At 46.4% G+C, this 22,986-nt stretch overlaps 1 protein-coding gene and 2 pseudogenes across 2 annotated transcripts in view; 2 read left to right on the top strand and 1 right to left on the bottom strand.

The window, feature by feature from the left end:
* LOC134965483 (interleukin-18-like) overlaps positions 1–22,986 on the top strand; it is a 150,251-nt gene that overhangs the window by 91,545 nt on the left and 35,720 nt on the right. The window lies entirely within an intron of this gene.
* LOC134967071 (5S ribosomal RNA) lies at positions 11,006–11,124 on the bottom strand (annotated as a pseudogene).
* On the top strand, positions 14,284–14,402 carry LOC134967070 (5S ribosomal RNA; annotated as a pseudogene).

The following is a 22,986-nucleotide window of genomic DNA, read 5'->3' as shown; positions in this document are numbered from 1 at the left end:
AAAGAAAAAAAAACCACGGTTAGGTGGTATATACAATTATGGACGGGCTGCCGAGTGCCGACACAGAGGTAGCCACAGCCGTGAACTACTGTACTGTGTCTGCTGCTAATATATAGACTGGTTGATAAAGAGATAGTATACTCGTAACTAGTATGTATGTATAAAGAAAGAAAAAAAAACCACGGTTAGGTGGTATATACAATTATGGACGGGCTGCCGAGTGCCGACACAGAGGTAGCCACAGCCGTGAACTACTGTACTGTGTCTGCTGCTAATATATAGACTGGTTGATAAAGAGATAGTATACTCGTAACTAGTATGTATGTATAAAGAAAGAAAAAAAAACCACGGTTAGGTGGTATATACAATTATGGACGGGCTGCCGAGTGCCGACACAGAGGTAGCCACAGCCGTGAACTACTGTACTGTGTCTGCTGCTAATATATAGACTGGTTGATAAAGAGATAGTATACTCGTAACTAGTATGTATGTATAAAGAAAGAAAAAAAAACCACGGTTAGGTGGTATATACAATTATGGACGGGCTGCCGAGTGCCGACACAGAGGTAGCCACAGCCGTGAACTACCGCACTGTACTGTGTCTGCTGCTAATATATAGACTGGTTGATAAAGAGATAGTATACTCGTAACTAGTATGTATGTATAAAGAAAGAAAAAAAAACCACGGTTAGGTGGTATATACAATTATGGACGGGCTGCCGAGTGCCGACACAGAGGTAGCCACAGCCGTGAACTACCGCACTGTACTGTGTCTGCTGCTAATATATAGACTGGTTGATAAAGAGATAGTATACTCGTAACTAGTATGTATGTATAAAGAAAGAAAAAAAAACCACGGTTAGGTCACTGGTATATACAATTATGGACGGGCTGCCGAGTGCCGACACAGAGGTAGCCACAGCCGTGAACTACCGCACTGTACTGTGTCTGCTGCTAATATAGACTGGTTGATAAAGAGATAGTATACTACTAATATTATATACTGGTGGTCAGGTCACTGGTCACTAGTCACACTGGCAGTGGCACTCCTGCAGCAAAAGTGTGCACTGTTTAATTTTAATATAATATTATGTACTCCTGGCTCCTGCTATAACCTATAACTGGCACTGCAGTAGTGCTCCCCAGTCTCCCCCACAATTATAAGCTGTGTGAGCTGAGCAGTCAGACAGATATATATAATATTATATATAGATAATAGATGATGCAGCACACTGGCCTGAGCCTGAGCAGTGCACACAGATATGGTATGTGACTGAGTCACTGTGTGCTGTGTATCGCTTTTTTCAGGCAGAGAACGGATTATATTATGTACTCCTGGCTCCTGCTATAACCTATAACTGGCACTGCAGTAGTGCTCCCCAGTCTCCCCCACAATTATAAGCTGTGTGAGCTGAGCAGTCAGACAGATATATAATATATATAGATGATGCAGCACACTGGCCTGAGCCTGAGCAGTGCACACAGATATGGTATGTGACTGAGTCACTGTGTGCTGTATATCGCTTTTTTCAGGCAGAGAACGGATTATAAATAAAAGTGGTGGTCACTGGTCACTATCAGCAAAACTCTGCACTGTACACTACTGAGTACTCCTAATGCTCCCCAAAATTAGTAAATCAAGTGTCTAAACGGAGAGGACGCCAGCCACGTCCTCTCCCTATCAATCTCAATGCACGTGTGAAAATGGCGGCGACGCGCGGCTCCTTATATAGAATCCGAGTCTCGCGATAGAATCCGAGCCTTGCGAGAATCCGACAGCGTCATGATGACGTTCGGGCGCGCTCGGGTTAACCGAGCAAGGCGGGAAGATCCGAGTCGCTCGGACCCGTAAAAAAAAACATGAAGTTCTGGCGGGTTCGGATTCAGAGAAACCGAACCCGCTCATCTCTAGTAAAAAGGTGACTGTCTGCTTAATGTGTAAAAGGGAGCTCTGTGGCCATGCCCCTTCCCATGAAGCCACGCCCCTATATTTTCGGCGCGTGCCTACGACGCACGCGCACTGGACCTGTTTTCTATATGGGGGGGGGGGGCGCCAATGCTGTTTCTTGCACACAGCGCTAAAATGTCTAGTTACGGCACTGGATACAGGCTGTGTTTAAAAAAATGACAGTTAAGAGCTAATTGGTAGGAACTCTATCTCTGTCCACTTTATCTCCATCCAAGGCTTAGCAAATAGAGACCTAACTCCTCTAGTGACCTCTGACATGGCTGTATCACGTCAGTCTACTGCTGATACAATACATTACTGCACCTGGTGGATGTGCCGTGCACACATGAGAACTTGCAAAACTATAATATCCCATTCCATGTCAATGAGCAAGCATTTGCGGGACTGGTGACACATACATACACATATACAATGCATACATATGTACGTCAGCCATGGCCGGGCAGGGGGATAGTCAACCAGAAAGCTGCAAAGCTGCGCTGCGCACACCCAACCCTGCTCTTTGTGTGGCCGGACTGGCCCAACAGACCATCGGCCCTTCAGGCATTTGCAACAATTTCCAGATGGCCAGTCTGGCGCTGTTATACTGTAATTCTATTGTGCGTTGTTTTTTTCTTATTCTGTTGAATGTGTTGATGCTTGACAGCTTGTTTGTGTATTAACATAACTTGGCTCTTTGTGAGTTTCCTATTGTCCCCACTTGTGCTAATAGGGATACCATTGGGTCCATTTGTCACAAACCCTATATTGTAATATGGTTGTGATAATAAGAATTTACTTACCGATAATTCTATTTCTCGTAGTCCGTAGTGGATGCTGGGAACTCCGTAAGGACCATGGGGAATAGCGGCTCCGCAGGAGACTGGGCACAAAAGTAAAGCTTTAGGACTACCTGGTGTGCACTGGCTCCTCCCCCTATGACCCTCCTCCAAGCCTCAGTTAGGATACTGTGCCCGGACGAGCGTACACAATAAGGAAGGATTTATGAATCCCGGGTAAGACTCATACCAGCCACACCAATCACACCGTACAACTTGTGATCTGAACCCAGTTAACAGTATGATAACAAAGGAGCCTCTCTAAGGATGGCTCACTACAACAATAACCCGATTAGTTAACAGTAACTATGTACAAGTATTGCAGATAATCCGCACTTGGGATGGGCGCCCAGCATCCACTACGGACTACGAGAAATAGAATTATCGGTAAGTAAATTCTTATTTTCTCTGACGTCCTAGTGGATGCTGGGAACTCCGTAAGGACCATGGGGATTATACCAAAGCTCCCAGAGCGGGAGAGTGCGGATGACTCTGCAGCACCGAATGAGAGAACTCAAGGTCCTCCTCAGCCAGGGTATCAAATTTGTAGAATTTTGCAAACGTGTTTGCCCCTGACCAAGTAGCTGCTCGGCAAAGTTGTAACGCCGAGACCCCTCGGGCAGCCGCCCAAGATGAGCCCACCTTCCTTGTGGAATGGGCTTTTACAGATTTTGGCTGCGGCAGGCCTGCCACAGAATGTGCAAGCTGAATTGTACTACAAATCCAACGAGCAATAGTCTGCTTAGAAGCAGGAGCACCCAGCTTGTTGGGTGCATACAGTATAAACAGCGAGTCAGATTTTCTGACTCCAGCCGTCCTGGAAACATATATTTTCAGGGCCCTGACTACGTCCAGTAACTTGGAGTCCTCCAAGTCCCTAGTAGCCGCAGGTACCACAATAGGCTGGTTCAGGTGAAACGCTGAAACCACCTTAGGGAGAAACTGAGGACGAGTCCTCAATTCTGCCCTATCCGTATGAAAAATCAGGTAAGGGCTTTTATAGGACAAAGCCGCCAATTCTGACACGCGCCTGGCTGAAGCCAGGGCCAACAGCATTACCACATTCCATGTGAGATATTTTAAGTCCACAGTGGTAAGTGGTTCAAACCAATGTGATTTTAGGAACCCCAAAACCACATTGAGATCCCAGGGTGCCACTGGAGGCACAAAAGGAGGTTGTATATGCAGTACCCCCTTGACAAACGTCTGAACTTCAGGAACTGAAGCTAGTTCTTTCTGGAAGAAAATCGACAGGGCCGAAATTTGAACCTTAATGGACCCTAATTTGAGGCCCATAGACAGTCCTGTTTGCAGGAAATGCAGGAAACGACCCAGTTGAAATTCCTCTGTAGGGGCCTTCCTGGCCTCGCACCACGCAACATATTTACGCCAAATACGGTGATAATGCTGTGCGGTTACATCCTTCCTGGCTTTGATCAGGGTAGGGATGACTTCATCCGGAATGCCTTTTTCCTTCAGGATCCGGCGTTCAACCGCCATGCCGTCAAACGCAGCCGCGGTAAGTCTTGGAACAGACAGGGTCCCTGCTGGAGCAGGTCCCTTCTTAGAGGTAGAGGCCATGGGTCCTCTGTGAGCATCTCTTGAAGTTCCGGGTACCAAGTCCTTCTTGGCCAATCCGGAGCCACGAGTATAGTTCTTACTCCTCTCCGTCTTATAATTCTCAGTACCTTGGGTATGAGAGGCAGAGGAGGGAACACATACACTGACTGGTACACCCACGGTGTTACCAGAGCGTCCACCGCTATTGCCTGAGGGTCCCTTGACCTGGCGCAATACCTGTCTAGTTTTTTGTTGAGGCGGGACGCCATCATGTCCACCTTTGGTTTTTCCCAACGGTTTACAATCATGTGGAAGACTTCTGGATGAAGTCCCCACTCTCCCGGGTGGAGGTCGTGTCTGCTGAGGAAGTCTGCTTCCCAGTTGTCCACTCCCGGAATGAACACTGCTGACAGTGCTATCACATGATTTTCCGCCCAGCGAAGAATCCTTGCAGCTTCTGCCATTGCCCTCCTGCTTCTTGTGCCGCCCTGTCTGTTTACGTGGGCGACTGCCGTGATGTTGTCTGACTGGATCAACACCGGCTGACCCTGAAGCAGAGGTCTTGCTTGGCTTAGAGCATTGTAAATGGCCCTTAGTTCCAGGATATTTATGTGAAGTGACGTTTCCAGGCTTGACCACAAGCCCTGGAAATTTCTTCCCTGTGTGACTGCTCCCCAGCCTCTCAGGCTGGCATCCGTGGTCACCAGGACCCAGTCCTGAATGCCGAATCTGCGGCCCTCTAGAAGATGAGCACTCTGCAACCACCACAGGAGAGACACCCTTGTCCTTGGGGACAGGGTTATCCGCTGATGCATGTGAAGATGCGATCCGGACCATTTGTCCAGCAGATCCCACTGAAATGTTCTTGCGTGGAATCTGCCGAATGGAATCGCTTCGTAGGAAGCCAGCATTTTTCCCAGGACCCTTGTGCATTGATGCACTGAGACCCGGTCTGGTTTCAGGAGGTTTCTGACTAACTCGGATAACTCCCTGGCTTTCTCCTCCGGGAGAAACACCTTTTTCTGGACTGTGTCCAGAATCATCCCTAGGAATAGCAGACGTGTCGTCGGAATCAGCTGTGATTTTGGGATATTTAGAATCCACCCGTGCTGCCGTAACACTACTTGAGATAGTGCTACTCCGACTACTAACTGTTCCTTGGATCTTGCCCTTATCAGGAGATCGTCCAAGTAAGGGATAATTAAGACGCCTTTTCTTCGAAGAAGTATCATCATTTCGGCCATTACCTTGGTAAAGACCCGGGGTGCCGTGGACAATCCAAACGGCAGCGTCTGAAACTGATAGTGACAGTTCTGTACCACAAACCTGAGGTACCCTTGGTGAGAAGGGTAAATTGGGACATGGAGGTAAGCATCCTTGATGTCCAGAGACACCATATAGTCCCCTTCTTCCAGGTTCGCGATCACTGCTCTGAGTGACTCCATCTTGAACTTGAACCTTTGTATGTAAGTGTTCAAGGATTTCAGATTTAAAATAGGTCTCACCGAGCCGTCCGGCTTCGGTACCACAAACAGCGTTGAATAATACCCCTTGCCCTGTTGCAGGAGGGGTACCTTGATTATCACCTGCTGAGAATACAGCTTGTGAATGGCTTCCAATACTGCCTCCCTGTCGGAGGGAGACGTCGGTAAAGCAGACTTTAGGAAACGGCGAGGGGGAGAGGTCTCGAATTCCAATTTGTACCCCTGAGATACAACCTGAAGGACCCAGGGGTCTACTTGCGAGTGAGCCCACTGCGCGCTGAAATTCTTGAGACGTGCCCCCACCGTGCCTAAGTCCGCTTGTAAAGCCCCAGCGTCATGCTGTGGACTTGGCAGAAACGGGAGAGGGCTTCTGCTCCTGGGAATTGGCTGTCTGTTGCAGCCTTTTTCCCCTTCCTCTGCCCCGGGGCAGAAATGAGGAGCCTTTCGCTCGCTTGCCCTTATGGGGACGAAAGGACTGCGCCTGATAATACGGCGTCTTCTTATGTTGAGAGGCGACCTGGGGTAAAAATGTGGATTTCCCAGCCGTTGCCGTGGCCACCAGGTCTGAAAGACCTACCCCAAATAACTCCTCCCCTTTATAAGGCAATACTTCCATATGCCGTTTGGAATCCGCATCACCTGACCACTGTCGCGTCCATAACCCTCTTCTGGCAGAAATGGACAGCGCACTTACTCTTGATGCCAGTCGGCAAATATCCCGATGTGCATCACGCATATATAGAAATGCATCTTTTAAATGCTCTATAGTCAGTAATATACTGTCCCTGTCTAGGTTATCAATATTTTCAGTCAGGGAATCCGACCAAGCCAACCCAGCACTGCACATCCAGGCTGAGGCGATTGCTGGTCGCAGTATAACACCAGTATGTGTGTAAATACATTTTAGGATACCCTCCTGCTTTCTATCAGCAGGATCCTTAAGGGCGGCCATCTCAGGAGAGGGCAGAGCCACCTGTTTTGATAAGCGTGTGAGTGCTTTATCCACCCTAGGGGGTGTTTCCCAACGCGCCCTAATCTCTGGCGGGAAAGGATATAATGCCAATAATTTTTTAGAAATTATCAGTTTTTTATCGGGGGAAACCCACGCTTCATCACACACCTCATTTAATTCCTCAGATTCAGGAAAAACTACAGGTAGTTTTTTCTCACCGAACATAATACCCTTTTTAGTGGTACTGGTATTATCAGAAATATGTAAAACATTTTTCATTGCCTCAATCATGTAACGTGTGGCCCTATTGGAAGTCACGTTTGTCTCTTCCCCGTCGACACTGGAGTCAGTATCCGTGTCGACGTCTGTATCTACCATCTGAGGTAACGGGCGTTTTAGAGCCCCTGATGGCTTTTGAGACGCCTGGACAGGCACAAGCTGAGTAGCCGGCTGCCTCATGTCGTCAATTGTCTTTTGCAAAGAGCTGACACTGTCACGTAATTCCTTCCATAAGCTCATCCACTCAGGTGTCGACTCCCTAGGGGGTGACATCTCTATTAAAGGCAATTGCTCCGCCTCCACATCATTTTCCTCCTCATACATGTCGACACAACGTACCGACACACAGCACACACACAGGGAATGCTCTGACAGAGGACAGGACCCCACTAGCCCTTTGGGGAGACAGAGGGAGAGTATGCCAGCACACACCAGAGTGCAATATATATACAGGGATAACCTTATATAAGTGTTTTTCCCCTTTTATAGCTGCTATATTGTTAATATTACGCCAATTAGTGCCCCCCTCTCTTTTTTACCCTGTTTCTGTAGTGCAGGACTGCAGGGGAGAGTCAGGGAGACGTCCTTCCAGCGGAGCTGTGAGGGAAAATGGAGCCTGTGTGCTGAGGAGATAGGCTCCGCCCCCTTCTCGGCGGCCTTTTCTCCCGCTTTTATGTGGAATCTGGCAGGGGTTAAAATTCATCCATATAGCCCTGGGGGCTATATGTGATGTATTTTCGCCAGCCAAGGTGTTTTTATTGCTGCTCAGGGCGCCCCCCCCCTAGCGCCCTGCACCCTCAGTGACCGAAGTGTGAAGTGTGCTGAGGAGCAATGGCGCACAGCTGCAGTGCAGTGCGCTACCTTGGTGAAGACAGGATGTCTTCTGCCGACGATTTTCCGGACCTCTTCTTTCTTCTGGCTCTGTAAGGGGGCCGGCGGCGCGGCTCTGGGACCGGACTCCGAGGCTGGGCCTGTGTTCAGTCCCTCTGGAGCTAATGGTGTCCAGTAGCCTAAGAAGCCCAATCCACTCTGCAAGCAGGTGAGTTCGCTTCTTCTCCCCTTAGTCCCTCGATGCAGTGAGCCTGTTGCCAGCAGGTCTCACTGAAAATAAAAAACCTAAAACTAAACTTTCACTAAGAAGCTCAGGAGAGCCCCTAGTGTGCACCCTTCTCGGCCGGGCATAAAAATCTAACTGAGGCTTGGAGGAGGGTCATAGGGGGAGGAGCCAGTGCACACCAGGTAGTCCAAAAGCTTTACTTTTGTGCCCAGTCTCCTGCGGAGCCGCTATTCCCCATGGTCCTTACGGGGTTCCCAGCATCCACTAGGACGTCAGAGAAATGAAATTTGCCGCTGGTTGCAATGTGATATTCAGAATATTTGCATGATTGTACTAAAATAAAGCTGCGAGTACAGAGTTTGCGAGAAACATTGCGTGTCCTGGCGAATCACCTCTCCAGCTTGTTCATTACCAGCATACAAGTTTTGCAATTGCAAAAACCTTCATAGTAAGTCTGCAGGGCACCCTACTGTGTCCCCCGGCCGTCCAGTGCTACCTTGGTAGGCTGTGGTCAGGGCCGGTTCTAGCCCTTGTGGCGCCCCGGGCGAAAATAGGGGTGTGGCTTCATAAAGGAGCATGGTCAGTTATGTCCCCTGTAGAGTTGTGCCCCGTTTGTGCCCCCAGTACAGTTGTGCCCCATTTATGCCCCCCAGTGGTATTGCCCCCAGTACAGTTGTGCCCCCGTTTGTGCCCCCTAGTTGATCCGCTTGCAAAAACATAAATTAAAAAAAACAAAACATTTTTATTAATACCATCCCCGCTCCTGATTCCCGACCGCTGCTGCCCGCTGCCCTCTGTCTCCGTCTCCGTCCGCCGGCGCTGTTCCTCTGATCTATGGGAGAGACGTCATGACGTCTCTCCCATAGCACCACATAGACACTAGAGGTCAATCATGAGCCCTAGTGTCTATGTGCCGTTCCACAATGCCGTGAGGTACAGCAGTGACAGCCAGCACCAGGGGGCACCACCAGTAGCGGATCTTGCCACGGCGGCAGCGCCCTCCGGATGGCCATGGCGCCCTCTTGAAGGCGGCGCCCCTTGCAAAAATCCTGTGTGCCCGTAGCAAGATCCGCTACTGGCTCTGGTGGCTGCATTATAAATCGGGAGGGAGCCAGTAGCAGGCTGGCAGTACAGTCATCATCTGCTGTCTGCCACTCGTGTCACTCTCTCCATCACTACATCTCCACTCTCTCATATCCCTCACTTGTGTAACTCATTGCACACCATGACACTATTCATAAAGCAGAGAAGATCCCTATTTTGCAGAAAGTAGGGCTTTTCTCTGCTTTGGACTATTCACAAAGCGGGTTACCATGGAGAAGTTCCTTTACTTTAGTATGGTGAGTGCAATTCATGAAAGGACGGAATGCCCAGCTTTCTGCTTCTCCAGGGAGTTCAGATTTGCCATCTTAAACTTGGGTGCGGAAACGGCAGGGAAGCTCAATGCAGCCCCTGCAGCATCCATGTACCTCAGCCACCGGCACATGGGCAGAAGGGGCTCACCGGCCGACTCCAAGCACCGCAGAGGGAACCACAGAAGAAGACAGCACTGCTGCAGCCCAGGATAGCTGATCGCATCGCCGGAAAGGTGAGTATACATGAATTGCTACTTATCAAAGCTGTATATCACATCGAACTGATGTAATGCATAGTGATAAGTAACAATTCAGTTTTTATCATGTACATGAATAGACCCCTATGCCTCTTCTTTATCTTACACTTTTTACTGTAATTGCAGTCTCTCCCTCTCACTAACCTATGCTTCACATACATAGCTCAGAGTGACATAGACCTACTACTGTCAGCAGCTGTGTATGTGTCATGGTGTCCACGGGGAAAGAGGGAGAACGGGAGAAGGATCTGCAAAGATCCCTCTCCTCGGTCTCTCTGCCAGGTATAGCTGCAGCAGAAGAATGTTCTGCCGCAAATATTTCTTTCCTAGATCACCTAAAGAATTGAGGAAAGCCTCTAATATTATTTGATAATTGAAGAATTTCCCATTAGAGGACCGGTATGGTAAATGCAATCAGGATGTGAATTATATTTATTTATTACCAGTTATGTATATAGTGCACACATATTCTGCAGCGCTTTACAGAGAATACTCAACCATTCACAACAGTCCCTGCCCCAGTGGAGCTTACAGTATTTTTTCCCTAAACAAGGTTGTGACCCCGCACCAGTCCTGAGATTTCAGAGATAATTTATTAAACCAGAATTAAGTAAATATGTATGGTAGGTATACCTACAATTGTTAGTACCTGGTGGTGCACCCAGAGTCAGAAAAAACTGGAGAGAAAACAACTTTGCAGAAGACTCTTGTGTGGGTGCACTCTTGTTATTTGTTATATGATTATTTATTAAGACATAGCTTTTATTAATTCTTTTAAAATAAATCCTCACTCTTATACTCCACCTTATTTGGTTAATAGGATATATTATATCTATATGCACTAAAAGTGCTTGAAAAATGGAAATGTTCTGGTTAGTCTAATCACCAAAAAAGACTTGTAGGGGGATATAGACACTGTAGTTCTATATCCAATCCTAACCAACCAGCACAAGCGAAGCTTGTTTTAATGAGACCTCAATGGGTCATAATTAATCGGACCAGTCTTATCAGGAGTATGTGTTGTAACAGAATTATATATATATATATATATATATATATATATATATATATATAAAAATATAAAGGAGTTGCCTACTAATTGTCCCCGTATTTGAAAGACAATAGGTTTAGCTAATTTTTGGGCTTTAAATATCTGGTAGAAAGAAGGAGAAAACAGAAAAGAAGAGGAAAGAGAAAAAAAAAAAAAGAGAAAAAAAGGGAGGGGAGAGAAAAAGTGGTGATCCTGCTGTTGGTATCTGGTTGGAGGGGGTCATTAATTACAACACCGGGTATTCTCTGGGGGTCTCCCTCACAGGTACTGACCCAGCCCACCACCGTTTTGCTTCCAAGATCAGACGAGATCGGGCTCTGTCGGTGGGGTATGGTAGTAACTTTTGACGCAATTGGTCGAACCACCAATGAGAGTGCACCGAATAAAGATTGCAGAGAAAGGAAAATGCGGATCTGCTGTCTACGTTAGACGCAGGTTTTCACCTGTGAAACATAAATGAGAGTCCGCTGATCTAAGAAAATTAAATGCTGCAGATGAAGATACAGGTAGGTTGAAGGGTGAGAGTACACATTCAGTATATGCTGAAATATCACCTATATTAAATTAACACCAGTTGATCCCACCTATAACCGCCATATACTGTACCGCTAGGCAAGGAACAATAAGCGATCAATGTCACAGAGATCGGGTGTTATTTGCAATAGGTACTAACAAATTGTTTGATAAATTAGACATACATATGTTATATCTAAAATCCCTGCTATGGGCTAGATTGAACTAAAAAGGCTGTAGCGCATATACCAAAAAGAGTGCTCCCCCAAGAGAAAGGGAAAAAAAAATTTTTTTTTTTTTTTTTGATTGTAAATGCAACCCAGAATATGGGACTGTTGCACTAAAAAAGACAAAATATCTGGGGAGGAGTGTGTCCAATCACGAAGGTTTGTCATAAGAAAACCTGAATAGGTTTTGGTGTTTGTTAAATGATATAGGTTATAACAAGTTTGAACAAAGAATTTCTATGTGAAAAGATACAAAAAAAATATACAAAAAAATATATACAAAAAAATACCAGTCCCTGCCCAGGTCCCTGGGTCAGGCTGGGGTTGCAAAGATCTGCATCATACTCCTGATGTCCGTGGTCAGAAGAGGAAAACGCGTTTCACCCATCTTGCGGGCTTGTTCACTTCCAATGCTACTAATTAGGGTGATAAGTCAGGTTTAAATACCTGTTGCTGAGAGCCCAACCAATCACCGGGATCCAAGATTAACCATCTGATTGGTTTGCAGGTAACATGCTCAGGCCAGTGGAAATGACGTTTTTCCACTGGTTGCTAGGTTACCTTGTGCTGTTTATATGTTGCTAGAGTGAAGACGAGGGAATCCCCATGTATAGATGTAAGGTCGTACCCTGGCTGTTTGACACTGCGCCTCCGGACTTGCCGATAGCCGCATCGCTGGTGCCCCTTTGTTCCTCCCTAATACTCCGGGCAGAGACGGCACATGCCTTTGGGTAAATACCCGAGCGTCTCGTTGCTAGGCATTGCAGCGTCTCCCCGGCTTCAGAGGATGACGTCACCCCGTATCCCCGGCATTCGGGCAGAGACGATACGTCACATCCGGTGGTGCCTGAGCATCTAGTTGCCTGGCAACCGGAAAGTGGGAGTTTTGTAGGGGCGGACAATTGTAGGGCACTTAATTACACTGTGCCCATGTGTAAGGGGTCCTGATGTTGACGGAAAAAAGGGGGAAAGTTGGGGAAAGTGAACACAGAAGGAAACAAATACATGAGAAAGGAAAATTGTGAGAAAAGAAATATGTCTCAAAGTACAGAAAAAGATTAAATATCTGTATTTAGGTGTGACATCGCCTGCTGTAAATTATTAACAGGTGCATAAGGTCTTCCCGGCTGTCCAGGTAAGGATGATAGGGTAACATCCATTGGTATCAGGTCTCACATTCTTGGATAAATAGGGAGGGATTATTCCTAGATCTAGTTAAAAGAATAGGGCTACTTATTGTGGGATTTGTGGTGCCCCGGTAGCCCCGGTTGTTAGCTTATAATGTAGTTCTTTAAAGAGCAGGGTAGGGCCATGTATAGACCATGTACTTTGAGACATATTTCTTTTCTCACAATTTTCCTTTCTCATGTATTTGTTTCCTTCTGTGTTCACTTTCCCCAACTTTCCCCTTTTTTCCGTCAACATCAGGACCCCTTACACATGGGCACAGTGTAATTAAGTGCCCTACAATTGTCCGCCCCTACGAAACTCCCACTTTCCGGTTGCCAGGCAACTAGATGCTCAGGCACCACCGGATGTGACGTATCGTCTCTGCCCGAATGCCGGGGAGACGGGGTGACGTCATCCTCTGAAGCCGGGGAGACGCGGCAATGCCTAGCAACGAGACGCTCGGGTATTTACCCAAAGGCATGTGCCGTCTCTGCCCGGAGTATTAGGGAGGAACAAAGGGGCACCAGCGATGCGGCTATCGGCAAGTCCGGAGGCGCAGTGTCAAACAGCCAGGGTACGACCTTACATCTATACATGGGGATTCCCTCGTCTTCACTCTAGCAACATATAAACAGCACAAGGTAACCTAGCAACCAGTGGAAAAACGTAATTTCCACTGGCCTGAGCATGTTACCTGCAAACCAATCAGATGGTTAATCTTGGATCCCGGTGATTGGCTGGGCTCTCAGCAACAGGTATTTAAACCTGACTTATCACCCTAATTAGCAGCATTGGAAGTGAACAAGCCCGCAAGACGGGTGAAACGCGTTTTCCTCTTCTGACCACGGACATCAGGAGTATGATGCAGATCTTTGCAACCCCAGCCTGACCCAGGGACCTGGGCAGGGACTGGTATTTTTTTGTATATATTTTTTTGTATATTTTTTTGTATCTTTTCACATAGAAATTCTTTGTTCAAACTTGTTATAACCTATATCATTTAACAAACACCAAAACCTATTCAGGTTTTCTTATGACAAACCTTCGTGATTGGACACACTCCTCCCCAGATATTTTGTCTTTTTTAGTGCAACAGTCCCATATTCTGGGTTGCATTTACAATCAAAAAAAAATTATTATTTTTTCTTTCTCTTGGGGGAGCACTCTTTTTGGTATATGCGCTACAGCCTTTTTAGTTCAATCTAGCCCATAGCAGGGATTTTAGATATAACATATGTATGTCTAATTTATCAAACAATTTGTTAGTACCTATTGCAAATAACACCCGATCTCTGTGACATTGATCGCTTATTGTTCCTTGCCTAGCGTTACAGTATATGGCGGTTATAGGTGGGATCAACTGGTGTTAATTTAATATAGGTGATATTTCAGCATATACTGAATGTGTACTCTCACCCTTCAACCTACCTGTATCTTCATCTGCAGCATTTAATTTTCTTAGATCAGCGGACTCTCATTTATGATTCACAGGTGAAAACCTGCGTCTAACGTAGACAGCAGATCCGCATTTCCTTTCTCTGCAATCTTTATTCGGTGCACTCTCATTGGTGGTTCGACCAATTGCGTCAAAAGTTACTACCATACCCCACCGACAGAGCCCGATCTCGTCTGATCTTGGAAGCAAAACGGTGGTGGGCTGGGTCAGTACCTGTGAGGGAGACCCCCAGAGAATACCCGGTGTTGTAATTAATGACCCCCTCCAACCAGATACCAACAGCAGGATCACCACTTTTTCTCTCCCCTCCCTTTTTTATCTTTCCTCTTCTTTTCTGTTTTCTCCTTCTTTCTACCAGATATTTAAAGCCCAAAAATTAGCTAAACCTATTGTCTTTCAAATACGGGGACAATTAGTAGGCAACTCCTTTATATTTTTATATATATATATATATAATTCTGTTACAACACATACTCCTGATAAGACTGGTCCGATTAATTATGACCCATTGAGGTCTCATTAAAACAAGCTTCGCTTGTGCTGGTTGGTTAGGATTGGATATAGAACTACAGTGTCTATATCCCCCTACAAGTCTTTTTTGGTGATTAGACTAACCAGAACATTTCCATTTTTCAAGCACTTTTAGAGCATATAGATATAATATATCCTATTAACCAAATAAGGTGGAGTATAAGAGTGAGGATTTATTTTAAAAGAATTAATAAAAGCTATGTCTTAATAAATAATCATATAACAAATAACAAGAGTGCACCCACACAAGAGTCTTCTGCAAAGTATTTTTTCCCTACCACATGTACAACACACACATTCATGCTAGGGTTAATTTTTGTGTTGAAGCCAATTAACCTACCAGTGTAAGCACGGGGAGAAGAATATACAAACTACACACCATTAGGGCCATGGTGGGAATCGAACCCATGACCTCAGTGATGTGAGGCAGTAATGCTAACCATTACCATGCAGCCCCATTATATGCAAATTGTAGGTCACAGAGGAGATTGTATATAAAATCCCCTCCAAAAGTTCTGTGGTAAATGTATGTGATACTCAGATAATGTGCAAATAGTGTGAAAACATCAGTTTTCACATTATTTTAGTAAAAACAAAATTGCTAAATATGTCCCTACTGGATGTCTTCTTGTGTTGTAAGTTCTTAAGATACCTGAGTATCAGTTTCCTGTCATACTAACGTATAAGCTGGGATTCTGACTATATAAAGTATATGAAAAATAGAAATAATATAAATAGCTTATTTGTATTATTCTAATAATTTTTATAATCAAAACTCAGGCAGCCTATCTTTTCCGCACATCTCTGATCAAACCTCACCAAATTTCTTGCAGTATATACTGCTGCACCTGTGTATAATGCCCACATGTACCCTTTGGCTCATATATTATGTGTAAATCTGGCTCTGGTACAAGCCAGTGCCTCCTGAGCCATTTACCTCACCACTCGTCCCTGTCGAGTATATCAGAGCTCTTTCTAGAAACTAGAGATGAGCGCCTGAAATTTTTCGGGTTTTGTGTTTTGGTTTTGGGTTCGGTTCCGCGGCCGTGTTTTGGGTTCGACCGCGTTTTGGCAAAACCTCACCGAATTTTTTTTGTCGGATTCGGGTGTGTTTTGGATTCGGGTGTTTTTTTTCAAAAAACCCTAAAAAACAGCTTAAATCATAGAATTTGGGGGTCATTTTGATCCCAAAGTATTATTAACCTCAAAAACCATAATTTCCACTCATTTTCAGTCTATTCTGAATACCTCACACCTCACAATATTATTTTTAGTCCTAAAATTTGCACCTAGGTCGCTGGATGACTAAGCTAAGCGACCCTAGTGGCCGACACAAACACCGTGCCCATCTAGGAGTGGCACTGCAGTGTCACGCAGGATGGCCCTTCCAAAAAACCCTCCCCAAACAGCACATGACGCAAAGAAAAAAAGAGGCGCAATGAGGTAGCTGTGTGAGTAAGATAAGCGACCCTAGTGGCCGACACAAACACCGTGCCCATCTAGGAGTGGCACTGCAGTGTCACGCAGGATGGCCCTTCCAAAAAACCCTTCCCAAACAGCACATGACGCAAAGAAAAAAAGAGGCGCAATGAGGTAGCTGTGTGAGTAAGATAAGCGACCCTAGTGGCCGACACAAACACCGGGCCCATCTAGGAGTGGCACTGCAGTGTCACGCAGGATGTCCCTTCCAAAAAACCCTCCCCAAACAGCACATGACGCAAAGAAAAAAAGAGGCGCAATGAGGTAGCTGACTGTGTGAGTAAGATAAGCGACCCTAGTGGCCGACACAAACACCGGGCCCATCTAGGAGTGGCACTGCAGTGTCACGCAGGATGTCCCTTCCAAAAAACCCTCCCCAAACAGCACATGACGCAAAGAAAAAAAGTGGCGCAATGAGGTAGCTGACTGTGTGAGTAAGATAAGCGACCCTAGTGGCCGACACAAACACCGGGCCCATCTAGGAGTGGCACTGCAGTGTCACGCAGGATGTCCCTTCCAAAAAACCCTCCCCAAACAGCACATGACGCAAAGAAAAAAAGAGGCGCAATGAGGTAGCTGACTGTGTGAGTAAGATAAGCGACCCTAGTGGCCGACACAAACACCGGGCCCATCTAGGAGTGGCACTGCAGTGTCACGCAGGATGTCCCTTCCAAAAAACCCTCCCCAAACAGCACATGACGCTAAGAAAAAAAGAGGCGCAATGAGGTAGCTGACTGTGTGAGTAAGATAAGCGACCCTAGTGGCCGACACAAACACCGGGCCCATCTAGGAGTGGCACTGCAGTGTCACGCAGGATGTCCCTTCCAAAAAACCCTCCCCAAACAGCACATGACGCAAAGAAAAAAAGAGGCGCAATGAGGTAGCTGACTGTGTGAGTAAGATAAGCGACCCTAGTGGCCGACACAAACACCGGGCCCATCTAGGAGTGGCACTGCAGTGTCACGCAGGATGGCCCTTCCAAAAAACCCTCCCCAAACAGCACATGACGCAAAGAAAAAGAAAAGAAAAAAGAGGTGCAAGATGGAATTGTCCTTGGGCCCTCCCACCCACCCTTATGTTGTATAAACAGGACATGCACACTTTAACCAACCCATCATTTCAGTGACAGGGTCTGCCACACGACTGTGACTGATATGACGGGTTGGTTTGGACCCCCCCCAAAAAAGAAGCAATTAATCTCTCCTTGCACAAACTGGCTCTACAGAGGCAAGATGTCCACCTCATCATCATCCTCCGATATATCACCGTGTACATCCCCCTCCTCACAGATTATCAATTCGTCCCCACTGGAATCCACCATCTCAGCACCCTGTGTACTTTGTGGAGGCAATTGCTGCTGGTGAATGTCTCCACGGAGGAATTGATTATAATTCATTTTAATGAACATCATCTTCTCCACATTTTCTGGATGTAACCTCGTACGCCGATTGCTGACAAGGTGAGCGGCGGCACTAAACACTCTTTCGGAGTACACACTTGTGGGAGGGCAACTTAGGTAGAATAAAGCCAGTTTGTGCAAGGGCCTCCAAATTTCCTCTTGTTCCTGCCAGTATAAGTACGGACTGTGTGACGTGCCTACTTGGATGCGGTCACTCATATAATCCTCCACCATTCTTTCAATGGTGAGAGAATCATATGCAGTGACAGTAGACGACATGTCCGTAATCGTTGTCAGGTCCTTCAGTCCGGACCAGATGTCAGCATCAGCAGTCGCTCCAGACTGCCCTGCATCACCGCCAGCGGGTGGGCTCGGAATTCTGAGCCTTTTCCTCGCACCCCCAGTTGCGGGAGAATGTGAAGGAGGAGATGTTGTTGACAGGTCGCGTTCCGCTTGACTTGACAATTTTCTCACCAGCAGGTCTTTCAACCCCAGCAGACTTGTGTCTGCCAGAAAGAGAGATCCAAGGTAGGCTTTAAATCTAGGATCGAGCACGGTGGCCAAAATGTAGTGCTCTGATTTCAACAGATTGACCACCCGTGAATCCTTGTTAAGCGAATTAAGGGCTCCATCCACAAGTCCCACATGCCTAGCGGAATCGCTCCGTGTTAGCTCCTCCTTCAATGTCTCCAGCTTCTTCTGCAAAAGCCTGATGAGGGGAATGATCTGACTCAGGCTGGCAGTGTCTGAACTGACTTCACGTGTGGCAAGTTCAAAGGGCATCAGAACCTTGCACAACGTTGAAATCATTCTCCACTGCGCTTGAGACAGGTGCATTCCACCTCCTATATCGTGCTCAATTGTATAGGCTTGAATGGCCTTTTGCTGCTCCTCCAACCTCTGAAGCATATAGAGGGTTGAATTCCACCTCGTTACCACTTCTTGCTTCAGATGATGGCAGGGCAGGTTCAGTAGTTTTTGGTGGTGCTCCAGTTTTCTGTACGTGGTGCCTGTACGCCGAAAGTGTCCCGCAATTCTTCTGGCCACCGACAGCATCTCTTGCACGCCCCTGTCGTTTTTTAAAAAATTCTGCACCACCAAATTCAAGGTATGTGCAAAACATGGGACGTGCTGGAATTTGCCCAGATTTAATGCACACACAATATTGCTGGCGTTGTCCGATGCCACAAATCCACAGGAGAGTCCAATTGGGGTAAGCCATTCCGCGATGATCTTCCTCAGTTGCCGTAAGAGGTTTTCAGCTGTGTGCGTATTCTGGAAACCGGTGATACAAAGCGTAGCCTGCCTAGGAAAGAGTTGGCGTTTGCGAGATGCTGCTACTGGCGCCGCCGCTGCTGTTCTTGCGGCGGGAGTCCATACATCTACCCAGTGGGCTGTCACAGTCATATAGTCCTGACCCTGCCCTGCTCCACTTGTCCACATGTCCGTGGTTAAGTGGACATTGGGTACAGCTGCATTTTTTAGGACACTGGTGACTCTTTTTCTGAGGTCTGTGTACATTTTCGGTATCGCCTGCCTAGAGAAATGGAACCTAGATGGTATTTGGTACCGGGGATACAGTACCTCCAACAAGTCTCTAGTTGGCTCTGCAGTAATGATGGATACCGGAACCACGTTTCTCACCACCCAGGATGTCAAGGCCTCAGTTATCCGCTTTGCAGTAGGATGACTGCTGTGATATTTCATCTTCCTCGCAAAGGACTGTTGGACAGTCAATTGCTTGGTGGAAGTAGTACAAGTGGTCTTACGACTTCCCCTCTGGGATGACCATCGACTCCCAGCAGCAACAACAGCAGCGCCAGCAGCAGTAGGCGTTACACGCAAGGATGCATCGGAGGAATCCCAGGCAGGAGAGGAATCATCAGAATTGCCAGTGACATGGCCTGCAGGACTATTGGCATTCCTGGGGAAGGAGGAAATTGACACTGAGGGAGTTGGTGGGGTGGTTTGCGTGAGCTTGGTTACAAGAGGAAGGGATTTACTGGTCAGTGGACTGCTTCCGCTGTCGGCCCAAGTTTTTGAACTTGTCACTGACTTATTATGAATGCGCTGCAGGTGACGTATAAGGGAGGATGTTCCGAGGTGGTTAACGTCCTTACCCCTACTTATTACAGCTTGACAAAGGGAACACACGGCTTGACACCTGTTGTCCGCATTTCTGGTGAAATACTTCCACACCGAAGAGCTGATTTTTTTGGTATTTTCACCAGGCATGTCAACGGCCATATTCCTCCCACGGACAACAGGTGTCTCCCCGGGTGCCTGACTTAAACAAACCACCTCACCATCAGAATCCTCCTGGTCAATTTCCTCCCCAGCGCCAGCAACACCCATATCCTCCTCATCCTGGTGTACTTCAACACTGACATCTTCAATCTGACTATCAGGAACCGGACTGCGGGTGCTCCTTCCATCACTTGCAGGGGGCGTGCAAATGGTGGAAGGCGCATGCTCTTCACGTCCAGTGTTGGGAAGGTCAGGCATCGCAACCGACACAATTGGAGTCGGACTCTCCTTGTGGATTTGGGATTTCGAAGAACGCACAGTTCTTTGCGGTGCTACTGCTTTTGCCAGCTTGAGTCTTTTCATTTTTCTAGCGAGAGGCTGAGTGCTTCCATCCTCATGTGAAGCTGAACCACTAGCCATGAACATAGGCCAGGGCCTCAGCCGTTCCTTGCCACTCCGTGTGGTAAATGGCATATTGGCAAGTTTACGCTTCTCCTCCGACAATTTTATTTTAGGTTTTGGAGTCCTTTTTTTACTGATATTTGGTGTTTTGGATTTGACATGCTCTGTACTATGACATCGGGCATCGGCCTTGGCAGACGACGTTGCTGGCATTTCATCGTCTCGGCCATGACTAGTGGCAGCAGCTTCAGCACGAGGTGGAAGTGGATCTTGATCTTTCCCTAATTTTGGAACCTCAACATTTTTGTTCTCCATATTTTAATAGGCACAACTAAAAGGCACCTCAGGTAAACAATGGAGATGGATGGATACTAGTATACAATTATGGATGGACTGTGTCTGCTGCTAATATAGACTGGTTGATAAAGAGATGTAGTATGTATGTATAAAGAAGAAAGAAAAAAAAACCACGGGTAGGTGGTATACAATTATGGATGGACTGCCGAGTGCCGACACAGAGGTAGCTACAGCCATGGACTACTGTACTGTGTCTGCTGCTAATATAGACTGGTTGATAAAGAGATGTAGTATGTATGTATAAAGAAGAAAGAAAAAAAAACCACGGGTAGGTGGTATACAATTATGGATGGACTGCCGAGTGCCGACACAGAGGTAGCTACAGCCGTGGACTACTGTACTGTGTCTGCTGCTAATATAGACTGGTTGATAAAGAGATGTAGTATGTATGTATAAAGAAGAAAGAAAAAAAAACCACGGGTAGGTGGTATACAATTATGGATGGACTGCCGAGTGCCGACACAGAGGTAGCTACAGCCGTGGACTACTGTACTGTGTCTGCTGCTAATATAGACTGGTTGATAAAGAGATGTAGTATGTATGTATAAAGAAGAAAGAAAAAAAAACCACGGGTAGGTGGTATACAATTATGGACGGACTGCCGAGTGCCGACACAGAGGTAGCTACAGCCGTGGACTACCGTACTGTACTGTGTCTGCTGCTAATATAGACTGGTTGATAAAGAGATGTAGTATGTATGTATAAAGAAGAAAGAAAAAAAAACCACGGGTAGGTGGTATACAATTATGGATGGACTGCCGAGTGCCGACACAGAGGTAGCTACAGCCGTGAACTACCGTACTGTGTCTGCTGCGACTGGATGATAAATAATGATATAAAAAATATATATATATATCACTACTGCAGCCGGACAGGTATATATTATATAATGACGGACCTGCTGGACACTGTCTGTCAGCAGAATGAGTTTTTTATAGAATAAAAAAAAAAACACCACACAAGTAACACGACGAGTGTTTAACTTTTTCAGGCAATCACAATATAGTATACTACTAACTATAGTGGTGGTCTGTGTGGTCAGGTCACTGGTCAGTCACACTGGCAGTGGCACTCCTGCAGCAAAAGTGTGCACTGTTTAATTTTAATAATATGTACTCCTGGCTCCTGCTATAACCTATAACTGGCACTGCTCCCCAGTCTCCCCCACAATTATAAGCTGTGTGAGCACAGTCAGATATATACATAGATGATGCAGCACACTGGGCTGAGCAGTGCACACAGATATGGTATGTGACTGAGTCACTGTGTATCGTTTTTTTCAGGCAGAGAACGGATTATATTAAATAAAACTGCACTGTCTGGTGGTCACTGTGGTCAGTCACTACTAAACTCTGCACTCTCTACAGTACTCCTAAGCTCCAGTAAATCAAGTGTCTCTGTTTAAAATCAATCTCACTCTCTCTCTTCTAATCTAAATGGAGAGGACGCCAGCCACGTCCTCTCCCTATGAATCTCAATGCACGTGTGAAAATGGCGGCGACGCGCGGCTCCTTATATAGAATCCGAGTCTCGCGATAGAATCCGAGCCTCGCGAGAATCCGACAGCGTCATGATGACGTTCGGGCGCGCTCGGGTTAACCGAGCAAGGCGGGAAGATCCGAGTCGCTCGGACCCGTGAAAAAAAACATGAAGTTCGGGCGGGTTCGGATTCCGAGGAACCGAACCCGCTCATCTCTACTAGAAACGTACTGTAGTTAGATGAGGTCCGGCTTTCCTGCAAGTGCTTTGGTTGGCAGGTATATCCCACTGTCTATCTCCTACTGTATGTCTGTCACTTTCCTGTAACTATTGTTTTTTTAACTCTTCGTGCATACATTTTTGTCTTTGTTGTGTGGTTGCTCTGTTTCTCATCTCTAGTTATTCCTGACCAGTGACCTCCCACCAGTGGCCTTTCCTGTCATACGAACGTATACACCAGAGTTTTGACTATATAAAGTATATGGAAAATATAATGAATATATTAGATATATATTCTTTGCATTATTTTAATCATTTTTATAGTCAAAACTCTGGAGTAAAAAGTCTATGACACTGGTACTAGCCAGTGCCTCCTCAGCCATTTACCTCACTGCACACCCCTGCCTCCCACTCTTATTTTGTGACCGCATCTCTCCACTATGTGCGTCTATTCCTTGACTACAATTGATATAGGGCCTTATTCAGGTTTTTTAGCAATCCAAAAAAGTTAGCAATTGGGCAGAACCATGTTACTGCAGGGGGGCAGATGTAACATGTGCAGAGAGATTAAGATTTGGGTGGGGTGTGTTCAAACTGAAATTTAAATTGCAGTGTAGAAATTAAGCAGCCATTATTTACCCTGCACAGAAACACTATAGCCCACCCAAATGTAAATCTCTCTGCACATGTTACATCTGCCCCACTTGCAGTGCACATGGTTTTGC

The sequence above is a fragment of the Pseudophryne corroboree genome, chromosome 10, assembly GCF_028390025.1.
Source record: "Pseudophryne corroboree isolate aPseCor3 chromosome 10, aPseCor3.hap2, whole genome shotgun sequence".
Classification (NCBI taxonomy): domain Eukaryota; kingdom Metazoa; phylum Chordata; class Amphibia; order Anura; family Myobatrachidae; genus Pseudophryne; species Pseudophryne corroboree.
Note: the sequence above shows the minus strand (reverse complement) of the source record. Positions and strands in the feature narration are given on the sequence as shown.